This window comes from Arachis hypogaea, chromosome 15 (genome assembly GCF_003086295.3).
Source record: "Arachis hypogaea cultivar Tifrunner chromosome 15, arahy.Tifrunner.gnm2.J5K5, whole genome shotgun sequence".
Lineage (NCBI taxonomy): Eukaryota > Viridiplantae > Streptophyta > Magnoliopsida > Fabales > Fabaceae > Arachis > Arachis hypogaea.
This window is the reverse complement of record NC_092050.1, coordinates 123032144-123045282: the sequence shown is the minus strand read 5'-3', so window position 1 is coordinate 123045282 and position 13139 is coordinate 123032144.

The following is a 13139-nucleotide window of genomic DNA, read 5'->3' as shown; positions in this document are numbered from 1 at the left end:
AGATCACTCTTTTATTAATGTTATTTGAGGTATTTCAGTTTAATATTGATTTCTTTTATTTATGCTATTGTTGTTTTCACTCTGAAGACATTTTTATTCCAGTAGATTTACTTTCCCCCTTTTGGTTTTGGTTAAGAAATCAGTAACTCAGGAGTTGTCAAACTCAAACATGATTGATAATTGTTATCTTGTTAATTGAATTGAACTTCAATAATCCCAATCTTTTCTTAGGAAATAAATAGGATCCGAAGATCAAACCAATTAATCCCTTGACCTTCCTTCATATAAGTAAAGGCTAACAAAGTGGAATTAAGATTCAATTATTATCACCATTGATAAGGATAGCCAGGATATGACCTCTAATTTCTCATACCTTGCCAAAAGTTTGCTTTACAGTATTTATTTATTTTTAATTGTCATTTAAATTATTTGCCATATTTGTTCCTCATTCTTGAAACCCCAAATTTACAATCTCCATAACCAATAATAAGAACATACTTCCCTGCAGTTCCTTGAGAAGACGACCCGAGGTTTGAATATTTCGGTTATCAATTTTTAAGGGGTTTGTTACTTGTGACAACCAAAACGTTTGTAAGAAAGGTTGATTGTTTGGTTTAGTAACTATACTTGCAACGAGAGTTTCCTATAACCTCTAAACCATCAATCTTCGAGTTCTTCAAAATGGCGCCGTTGCCGGGGAACTGCTAACGTGTGCCTTATTATTGGTTATTGTAAATATTTTTCTTTTGCTTGTTTATTTATTTTTGTTTCTCCTTTTTATTTTTATTTGCTACCATGAATTCTCACCCCTCTCACTTTGAGTTTGGGTCTAACTTTGTTGAAGGAAATAGAAGTTACAGCAGGAATATGCATAAAGGTCAGACCAATCAAGGATGGATGGAGCCAAGAGGATCTAATCAATCCTTCAGGCAACAACACCCTCCAAGATATCATGGACAACGACCATTCTACAATGCATACCCAGCTGAAAGATATGGTGGACAACCTTGTAACTACCAACAAGCCCCACCCGTGCCTATAGACCATCCTCTCAACATAACCTCGAACCACTACACTCACAAGCTTCTCTTCACCATTCGCCACTGTATGATCCTTTCCTACCCCAGTTCCAATCCAATCACTCCCAAGCACCACCACTTCCCTATGTTTCATGTCCAAATCCATCACCCCGAGAATCAGAGGTTCGCCTCAAGGCAACAGTAAATAAACTTCAAGCAACTATTCGACAACTGGAGCAAGCAGTAATTCAATTAGCTTCTAGACGCGCGAATATTCAAGGACCAACCACAGCCCCATGTGGACAATCTAATGAAGAGCGTAGCATGAAGGAGACACTAGAAACTCCAGTAGACAAGACAGAGCATGAATTCGTACTAGAACAAGTAGAAGAAGCTGTGATTGTACAAGAAGAAGAGTTGGTTGAAGATCTAGGAGACGCTGAACCTCCATGGGAATCCAGAGTTGAGGAGAACTCCGTCAAGGACGTTACAGTTGATGCTAAGGAGGATAGAGCACAATCCCCGAGGCAAGTCGTTTATGAAGAACTAGACGGAATAACCCAGGACACAAATTCCCTTGATGATGATAGTCACAAGTCAAGCTCTTTTAGTAATGAACTTGCATCCGCAAGTGAATTCTCTGAGATCAAAGAATCTTCCCCAAGTGAATACGAAGATGACGCGGAGGTAGATTTCTCTCAACCTCCAATCTATGACTCAAGTGATGAGGAAGACATAGAAGACTTTGACCAGGACTCAGATGCATTTGAAGAACCTTACAAGGAAGTGGAGGAATTCACAGAAGAGCACAAGGGAGAAGAACTTACAGAACCACCAGAAACACCTACCCCAAGGCCATTACCGCCCAATACAAGCTTCAAGTGGGTACAATCCTTAACCTTTAACTTTACTTATTCACTTGAATATGGTTTACTTGAAACAGATGGCCAGCTTAGAGCTCTCTGCGGCTTTAAGAGTAAGAGGGAAATGGCTCGCACTCAGAGCTGGTGCACAAGGTTCAATAATGCTCCACGCTTCAACTCGAAGTGCACGGATTGGTATCATGCTCAATTGAATGGATCTCGGAAAACGTTTGGTCACTATGGTGAGAATCTACTTTCTAAACCGCCCAGATGGAAAAATATAGATCAAGACAGAGGCAGATTTAAACACAAGGCTTGGGATCATGGATTCTATTCTGACATTCGTCACCCCGGGAGCTTGACAATCTGTTTGAAGCTGCTCAGAAGCTTTACATGCCTAGTTTGGGACCCCAGAGGCTATTGGCATTCCAAGCATTGGTGGAGATTTTTGGATGAATTTAAACATAAGCCGCCATAACAGGAAGCTCTTCCAATGTCCAACTTAAGGACTTTAACTAAAAGTGCTAGGTGGGAGACAACCCACCATGGTATGATCGTTCATTTTTCAATTTTTATTTCGTTTTGCTTGTTTTCAAGTTTTATTTTATTTTATTATTAAACCTGGAATTATGCATAGCATTCACATTAAGCACTGCATTCTGTATAAAAAAAAGGGTGCGCGACGCGACCGCATCATCCATGCGATCGCGTCAATGGCGAAATACACTTCCCACGTGACCGCGTCCTCCACGCGGCCGCGTGACCTGGAAATCGGCGTAAGGATCCAACAACCAGAAAGTTGGGCTGGAATCGTGCGGCCATTGTGCGTCTTGCATGAAATGACCACGCGATCGCGTGCCTGACGCGATCGCGTCACTTGCACCCAATCAATCCCACGCGATCGCGTCGCATGGATTGCACAAATCCCAAAAGGAGACAGAGAGTTGGGCTGGAACGATGCTAGATTCGTGCGTTTAGCACAAATTCCAGCGACGCGATCGCATGTCCCAGGCGATCGCGTCCTACCCCCTTTTATCCCTTCCATGCGATCACGCGACCCACGCGATCGCGTTACCCCCCATTTCGCACCAGCCACGTGACCGCGTGCCCATGCGGCCGCGTGGATTCAAATTTATAACCCCCCAGGTCACGCGAAACCCTATTATCGCGCCCCCCTGAACCCCCTCCCCTCCCTTCTCTCTTCTCGAATCCAACCACCACCACCCAATCACCACCACCGCCACCCCCAGACGCCACCGACCTCCCAGACGCCGCCGCCACCTTTCCCCCTTCCTCCCTCCCCTTCTTTCTCCTTCTTTCTTCCTCTTTCCCCCCTCTCTGCCACTGCTCCTCTGCGCACCACCAACCACCGCCGCCGCCTGTCCCAGCCGCGCCCCCCATCCACAGCACCACCACCCCTTCCCCTATCCCCCTATCCCCCATTACCCCTTTTCCCCCTGCCCCGAACAGCCACGCCGCCGTCACCACCACCGCCAGCCACCGCGCCAAACGCCGTCACCACCACCGCCAGCCACCTTTCTACCCACTCTCATTCTACGGCCTTCCAGGTTCCGTAGAACGTCACCCTTTTATCTATCCGTAGTTAGTTCATATTTTTCTGTTTATGTTCATGTTTAGGCTAGTTAGATATGCATGCTGTAGTGGATTTTAGGTTGTTAGGTAGCCTAGGATGTGGTTAGTGGATTTAGGTCTGTTTAATTGCGCCGTTCATGTTTATTGCTTTATGTTTTCGCAATCCTGCTGCTGCTATGATGTTAGTTCATATGCTGTAATTTCTTATTTCATGCTGCTCTTTACTCTGACTTTTCATGATCATACTCTTTATATGTAATTGCAGCTTTATTTTTGATTCATATGAACTATTCTGTGCTGTTTATTTTTTGGGACAATCCAATTTTAGCCGGAATGCTGCCCAAATTTCTGTAAAATGTTTTCATTCATGTTTTGGTTTTGGTATTTTGAACTCCGTTTTCCTCTGCTTTATCCAAACCATTTCATGAATGCCAGGGCATGCTTTCTATCCTTTTTGATTTCCTGGTTCATAAACTGCATTTGTGATGTTTTGATTCCAATTTTTGCTTTCTCTATATCTATTTGAATCAGCATCAACCTGTTTTCCTTATGTGGTTATGAGTTACTTATAGCTTCTAACTGTGAATACTTGTTACTTGGAATATTTTCATTATGCCACTTACTTTAACCCACTTCCTACTAACTCACTAATGTTAACTTCCTAAACTCTTTTTCACTTCTAACCAAACTAACCTTTTTAAAATCTTTCTTCTGGTTTTTCACTTTCTTTTAACCTTCTAACCATGGCATAATGATAATTTTTCTATTTCACATGAATTCAATTACATTTTGGATTGTGCATTCTTCTTTTCAAACTTCTAACTCCTATACAATCCTTAATGCACATTTACTTAACTCATTTACCTCATTCTAATTCTCCTTTGCCACTTTGTGTTTCTTTTGACTATTTGCCTATTTGTTTTCCTATTTTTATTATATCCTAGTTTTTTGTTTTTCAGGATGTCTGATTCCCAGAGAAAGGAAAAAGGAAAGGCTACCACTGGCAAACGTAAAAGAGGAGATTCATCTATGTCCATCATAGATCTAATGCATGATGCCTCCTGGCGGGAGAAACACTTTACCCCGCAGGAGAAGGCTGACCAACTGCTTCCTGCCACTGATCTAATAAAATTTGCAAATCGATACTGTGAGTTGAAGTATCCGGTGTTTGCAACATCCAGGAACCTATACCTGGAGAGAACTCTGAAGATCCCAGAAGAACTCCAGCAGTACACCTCTGACCAAATCAAACAAAGAGGCTGGTTCTTCCTGGAGAGACCTCTGACTGAGGTCAATGCATCTTGGGTTAGGGAATTCTACTGCAATTACTTCAAAACCTCTCTAGATGCAGTGAACCTCAGAGGGAAGCAGATTTTGGTTACTGAGGAGGCGATAGAAGATGTTCTGAAACTTCTGCCTAAATCTGATCATCCAGACGGTTATCAGAAAGCTGAGGAGGATATGCGCTATATGCGATTTGACTGGGATGCAGTAAAGGCGAGGATCGCCCTTGACCCGACAGTTCCTTGGATCATGGGTCAGAACACCACCATGCCCAAGGGGATCAAGCGGATTTACCTGAATGATGAGGCTCGGCTATGGCATCAGATATTCAGCAACTACATTATGCCGAGTACTCACGAGACTGAGATACCAGCCGCTATGATCACTCTCCTTTGATGTGTTATGGAGGGTAAGGACCTATACCTGCCACGCTTTATCCGACACTATATGGCCAGGGTCCACGTCCGAGGCACTCTTCCCTTTCCCTATCTGGTTACACAGCTGGGCCGTCGAGCTGACGTGCCATGGGAGGATGCTGATGAGAGGCCACCTACTGCAGAATGCAAGAAGATTATCCCGCATAGCAGGAACTTTCTGGCCTTGGGCTACAGACCTCCATTCCTGACTGCCACTGCTGAGACAGCCACACCTTCTGCCGGCCCCTCTTCCTCCACAGCCACACCTGCCACCACCACTGCACCTCCACCTGCCCTAGAGCCCATCTATCATCTAGTGCATCGCTTGTTTCGACGTCTTGACCAGATGGAGCGTCGCAACAAGCGAGGCTATGAGCACCTGAAGCTTATGATATGCTCTGGCGACATCCCCTCCGAGCCTGACACACCATCTGAGGCATCTGAGGAGGAGGCGGATGATCCCGAGGCTGAGACCCATCTCCAGGGAGAGACAGAGCAGGCAGGCACAGAGCAGGCTGCACCACAGGCAGAGGTTCCACATCAGATTCAGGCTGCAGATCCTGAGATCCCTATCCAGACAGCACCTCCTCTGCAGCAGCCAGTTCCTCAGACCACCACCACAAAGACTCCAGCTACCATTCCTTCCAGTGATGACACTCCTTCACACCCCGCTTGACTGAGTATCAGGGACGATGCTACATTTTAAGTGTGGGGAGGTCGCCATCTCTGGCGTTTCTTTTTTGGTGAACCACTACATACTCTTTTCTTTTATTTTGGCTATTTTTCTGTATTTTTCTCTTTATTTTTATTTTTATTTTCTGAGTACTTATACACTGCTACTTTTATGTATTTTTACTCTATCCCTGCATTTTGCATTTTTAGTTCATATTCTAGTTATTTAGTTTAGTTTGCAATTCTAACTTATTAGTGGATTAATTAGTATAGTTTACCCTTTTTAGCATAAGATAGCTTAGTTTAAATTGGAAAATATAAAAAGAAAGTAAGCTAGGAACTTGAACATAACAGAATCAAATCCATAAACCTTGTATATGTAGCATTACATCATGTGGTTAAACTAACAACATTTCATCAAGGAGAAACATTAAAACCTTAAAGGCCACCCTAAATAATTTTTTTATGAGAATAATGGGAATTTTTAACTAAACCTGCATAACATATAGGAATGATATATGATGTTTGAGTTAGAGAACACACAGCCTGTGAGTCTTGAGCATTAATTGTATGGTTGCATTCAAACCATAATTTCATCCCTGTGTGTTTCGCTTCTTTTTATTCTGATGTTCTTTACTTTGTTTTAATCTATATGTCCAGTTGTAGAATATAGACACATACTAAGAAAGTGATTGAGGCCATTATTTGATTTTAATCCACTTGTCCCAAAAATAGCCTACCTTTTACATCACCTTTGTTAGCCCCCTTGAGCCTTTAAATCCCCCCCTTTTTTTAATAACCACATTACTAGCCTTAAGCAGAAAAACAAAATAAAAAAATCCCAAGTTGAATCCTTGGTTAGCTTAAGATAGAAATTGTTTATTGTTTAAGTGTGGGAAAACCTATTGGGAACATAGATGATAAAAAGAAAGGGTAGGAAGTTGAAAGAAATAAAATTAATCAAAATAAAATTTTTGGGAAACATGCTCATGTGAGATTAAAATAATTAAATTGCCATGTGCATTAAAATATATATATATATATATATATATATATATATATATATTTATTATAATATTTTAATTTTCAGTATTTGAATAAAGGGGATACAAAAGAATTCCCCAAAATGCAAAATAAAAACAATGCACATGGGATAAAAAAATAAAGATCAAGACATGAGCATGTAACATCAAAAGTGAAAAGATGGGAAAACAGGTAAAGTAGTTTTGTTTTACTAAGTATGTATGTTAGGTGAGATCTTAGTCTAATTGAGGATTCACTTATTAGCTCACTTAGCCTTATACATATATCCTTACCTTTACCTTGGCCCCATTACAACCTTAATTAAAGACCTCATGATTTTTGGTATGACTATATTCTATAATTGTTGATTGGTTAGATGAAGAACAAAGTTATAGAAAGTAGGAATAAAAAGAAGAATAGAGTGATTAACCCAATAAACATTGAGTGACTAGAGAGTAAACACAAAATCCAGTGAGGGTTCAATAACTCATCAACATATATCTATGCTTAATTTACTAATTGTTTTGCAAGTTTGTAAAATATTTTTCTTTCCCATCTCATTTGCAAAAGTGCTTTATTATTTAAGGGTTGGCTATGTATATATATGATTCCTTGAGAATGTGAATTAATTTAACTACATGTAAGCTTTATATATGAGTGAATAAATTAAAATTGCATGACTCATTTAGGTAGTTGCATTTAGAATAGGTTGTATTGCATAACATTCCACCACTTTAATCTTACCTTACTCTTTACCTTGGATTTAGCATGAGGACATGCTATTGTTTAAGTGTGGGGAGGTTGATAAACCCATATTTTATGATATATTTTGTGCTTAATTTGGGTGATTTATTCAATCCTTTACCCACTTATTCATATTAATTGCATGGTTTTACTTCTCCTTCCTTATTATGTGATGTATGTGAAAAACATGTTTTCTATGCTTTAAAATTGATTATTTTTAATTAATTACCTTTATTTCCATTCGTTGCCGTGATTAGTGTGTTGAGTAGTTTCAGATCTTCTAAGGTAGGAATGACTTAAAGGATGGAAAAGGAAACATACAAAAATGGAAGGAAAGCGCAAAACGGAGTTTTTGAAGAAACTGGCATCCACGCGATCGCATGGGCGACGCAGACGCATGCCAAGCGCGAATCAACAGCAATGCGGCCGCATGACTGACGTGACCGCGCACCTTAAGCAGAACACATATGTCGTGGCCACATGACCGACGCGACCGCGTGACAAGAAAAGCTCCGAATGACGCGATCGCGTGACCCACGCGGACGCGTGATAGAGGCCACGCACCAGAAATTGCAAAAAACGCTCATAGCGAATTTTGAAGCCCTTTTTGGCCCAAATCCAAGTCCAGAAGGCATAGACCAGAGGTTATGAAGTGAGGGAATGCACCCATTCAAGGGGAGCTTGCCAATTTTTACTTTCCATGATTTAGATTTAGTTTTGAGAGAGGTTCTCTCCTCTCTCTTTAGGATTAGGATTTAGATATAGGATTTTTATTCGCTTTCAGGATTATCTCTTTTGATTAGGTTCAATATTCCTTTTATTTACCTTTGCAAGTTACTTTATGAATCTTTTCATGTTACAGATCACTCTTTTATTAATGTTATTTGAGGTATTTCAGTTTAATATTGATTTCTTTTATTTATGCTATTGTTGCTTTCACTCTGAAGACATTTTTATTCCAGTAGATTTACTTTCCCTCTTTTGGTTTTGGTTAAGAAATCAGTAACTCAGGAGTTGTCAAACTCAAACATGATTGATAATTGTTATCTTGTTAATTGAATTGAACTTCAATAATCCCAATCTTTTCTTAGGAAATAAATAGGATCCGAAGATCAAACCAATTAATCCCTTGACCTTCCTTCATATTAGTAAAGGCTAACGAAGTGGAATTAAGATTCAATTATTATCACCATTGATAAGGATAGCCAGGATAGGACCTCTAATTTCTCATACCTTGCCAAAAGTTTGCTTTACAGTATTTATTTATTTTTAATTGCCATTTAAATTATTTGTCATATTTGTTCCTCATTCTTGAAACCCCAAATTTACAATCTCCATAACCAATAATAAGAACATACTTCCCTGTAGTTCCTTGAGAAGACGACCCGAGGTTTGAATACTTCGGTTATCAATTTTTAAGGGGTTTGTTACTGGTGACAACCAAAACGTTTGTAAGAAAGGTTGATTGTTTGGTTTAGTAACTATACTTGCAACGAGAGTTTCCTATAACCTCTAAACCATCAATCTTCGAGTTCTTCAATAACCATTTATTTTAGTTAAATAATTAGTTAGTTAGTTAGTTGATTAGTTAGTTTTAGTTAGTTTTCATTTCATTTTCTCTTTTTCATTGTAAGTGTTGGATTGTTATTCTTGTTTACCATTAATTGCTGCTGAGTATAAAAAAAGGGGATGTTATCTTAACATCATTATGTTTATAATCTTTGTTGGATTCTATTGTCGAGGTTATATTTTGCTACTTGGATTTGAGTTTTTCATGCTTACCTTTTAAGAATACCAGGTGATGAAAATTGCCTTCGAGCTTGTAACTCTTCTTGAATTACATGATTTGGCCACCATGTGATTTGAACCTTATTCTTTGATTAGGCAAACTCTTGATATTGGATGTTGTGTATTTACTTTAATGCATTGTGTTTCATGATTATATGCATCCATATGCTTTTAGCTTGAATGCTTTCATGCTTCTTTAATGCTTGTTTTACCTTACAAGTTTACTTAAAGCATCTCAAGCACACTAGGATAAATGAAGTGCATGCTTTTTTTGTGACATCACCTTTTGTGCTAGTGTGTGTTCTAAAAGGCACCTAATTTAGAACTCACACACCTTTTTGTCATTAATGTCATACTAATTCACTCACTCAATTCTAGTGATTTACCTCATTCCAACAATTATGCTTCCTTGCTTTTGTATTTTCTCATCTTATGGTGTTATTTTCTATTTTTCATGAATGACGCACCACAAGCAAAAATAGAAGCGGAAGAAAGAACGCACAGCAACCGGTTGATCTACCAGCTGAAGGTAGCAATCCGGAGAGTCGCCGTACCCCCTTGCTCATCTTTGAGTGCACCGAGGATGGTGCAAACTTTTAAGTGTGGGAAGGTCGTCCGACCGTTCAGCAATTTTGGGTGACAAATTTCTAATCCCAACACTTTTGCATTTCATACTTTTAGGATTTTTACTTGCATGTTCTTTTTTCGCATATATATACACAATAAGTTTAGTCAAAATAGTGAGATTTTTCAAGAAAATTATCTATAGGGCACTTCAATTGATTTGAGTAAAAACTTTTCATAAAACTTGTTTGAATTATATATATATTGTGGGATATGTTTTGAGCTAAGAACACAAGCAAGTGAGATTTGAGCCTAATGGTGTGGTTACATCTTATAACCACTTATTTTCCTTCTTGTGTGCATTGTTCTCTTCCTATGATTGTGATCTTTGATTTATTTGATTCTTTATGTCCATTATTTTGTGTATTCATGCATTTATATGATTGAGGCCATCATTTCATTAGCTCACTTACCCAAATAGCCTACCTTTTACTCTCCATTGTTAGCCAATTTGAGCCTACGATTAACCAACTCGTTCATAATTTTAGCACATTACAAGCCTTAAAATGGAAAATAATAAATGTCCTTAATTTGGATCTTTGATTAGCTTAGGCTAGTGTGTGTGTGTGTGTGTATCATTCAAGTATGGGAACCTTGGGACATTGGGTGAATAAAATGGTAGTTTTGTATTTTTGTTATAAATATTTGGAAATTGGGTACATGCTCATGTATTGATTAAATGTATAGACCTTATACATTGATGTTCTTGTATATAGTTTGAAAAAAAATTGAGAAAAACAAAAGAAAAGAAAAAGAAAAAGAAACAAAAAGAAAAGTATAGAAAAGAAAAAAAATGGAAAAAGAAAGAAAAAGAAAAGGAAAGAAATAAAAAAGGGGACAAAATGCCCCAACGCAAAGCGAAAGTCAATAAGAATCAATGCATATATGTTGTGATCAAGAAAAGAAAATACATGAGTATGTAAAAAAGTAAAAAATGGGTAGTTAGGTTAGAACTTAATTGTATAGGAAGTCATAGGTTAGGTGGGAAGTTTAAGCTTATCAAAGATTCAAATTTCAAGTCCACTTGATCAAATATGCATCCCACCTTGACCCTAGCCCCATTACAACCAATGAAAAGACCTCATGATACTTGTATGCATGCATGAAATAAATGTCGATTGTTAGAAGAAAAATAAATCTTGGAAAGCATGATTAGAGGAGAATTGAGTGAATCAACCCTATACACTTGAGCGAATAGAGTGCAAACACATCCGGTGAAGGTTCGATTGCTCAATTACATATTTTCCACCTATGATCATCACTCCTCATGCAAGTTTGTAAAAATATTTAATAGCTAAGTTCAATTGTGGTTTGGCATGGTTGTTAATACCCTTAACCCTTGTGTATATACGTATTCTTGGGAATTGATTTATTTTGACTAAGCAATTGCATTCATGTAGATAGTTTCATATAGGTAGTTTGCATTTAGATTAGTTTACATTAAATAAATGTTGATACCCTTTGTTCTCTCTTGGTTTAAGCATGAGGACATGCTTGGTTTAAGTGTGGGGAGGTTGATAAACCCCATTTGTAGGGTTTATCTTATGCTTGATTTAGGGATTTTATAACCTTTCCCCACGTTTATTCAATGAAATAGCATGGTTTTGTAAATTCTCCTTTAATTGTGCTTAAGAGTGAAAACATACTTTTGAGGTCTTAAAATAGCTAAATTTAATTCAACTTGATTCCATTAGATACCTTGATATATTTGTTAAGTAATTTCAGATTTAGGAGGCAAAGATTGGATCAAGGGAATGAAGGAAAAGCATGTAAAAATGGAGAACTCATGAAGAAATGAAGGAATCGCAAAAGCTGTCAAGCCGACCTCTTTGCACTCAATCGACCATAACTTGAGCTACAGAGGTTCAAATGATGCGGTTTCAGTTGCGTTGGAAAGCTAACATCTGGGGCTTCGAAATGATATAAAATTTGCCATATTTGCGTCGCGTTTAGAGGCACGCACACGCACTATATGCGTGCACGCTGATTTGCATGAAATTCATTAAATGCAAATTCATGGCCAGCGAATTCTAAAGCCTTGTGGGCCCAACCCAACTCATTTCTGATGCTATTTAACCCAAGAATTGAAGATAGATGAGACATCTAGTCATTAGTTTAGTTTTATCATGCTTTAGTTAGTTTCTAGAGAGAGAAGCTCTCTCTTCTCTCTAGAATTAGGAGTAGGTTAGATCTTGATTAGGAACTCTTAGATCTAGTTTAATTTCATGCTTTGATTTACTTTTTTCTTTGTAATTTTTCTTCTTCTACCTTTCCTCATTCTAGTTTTACATTTAATTCATGTAATTCTCTACTTTTATGTTAATGCACTTTTGTTTCTTCTATTTTCCTTTAATGCAATTCATGATTCATGTTCCTTTTTTGTTCATTTGATTTGTTTTTGTTTAATTTCTTGCAATTGTGTAGTGTAGATTTACTTTCCTTGCACTTTTTACTATGCTTTCCTTTTATGCCTTCCAAGTGTTTGATAAAATGCTTGGTTGGATTTTAGAGTAGAATTTTATGTTCTTGGCTTGGGAAGGTAACTTAGGGACTCTTGAGTTACTAATGTCCAAGTGATTGACGATTGTGAGCCATTAACACTAGATCTCACTAATTGATTTAGTAGAGAACTAGGACTTATGGACTTGGATTGACATAGCTCATTTGACTTTCCCTTATTAGTTAGAGGATGACTTAATGGGGTTGATCCTTGCCAATTCTCATGTTGTGGTTAGTGATTAGGATAGAGATCCTTGACCACTAACCTTTGCCAGACCTTTCTAGTTATTAGTTTATTTTCATTGCCATTTATATTCCATGTCTCTTATCAAAAATCCCAAAACATACTCCATAACCAATAACAAGACACTTTATTGCAATTCCTAAGGAGAACGACCCGATGTTTGAATACTTCAGTTTATAGATTTTAGTGGTTTGTACTTATGACAAACAAATTTTTGTATGAAAGGATTATTGTTGGTTTAGAAACTATACTTGCAACGAGATTTTATTTGTGAATTCTAAACCACCCAAAAGTCCAATCATCATGCCTCCTCAAAAATCCCCACTGTCTCCTCTCTATTCAGGGCTCCACAAAATCAACAAAATGTGTT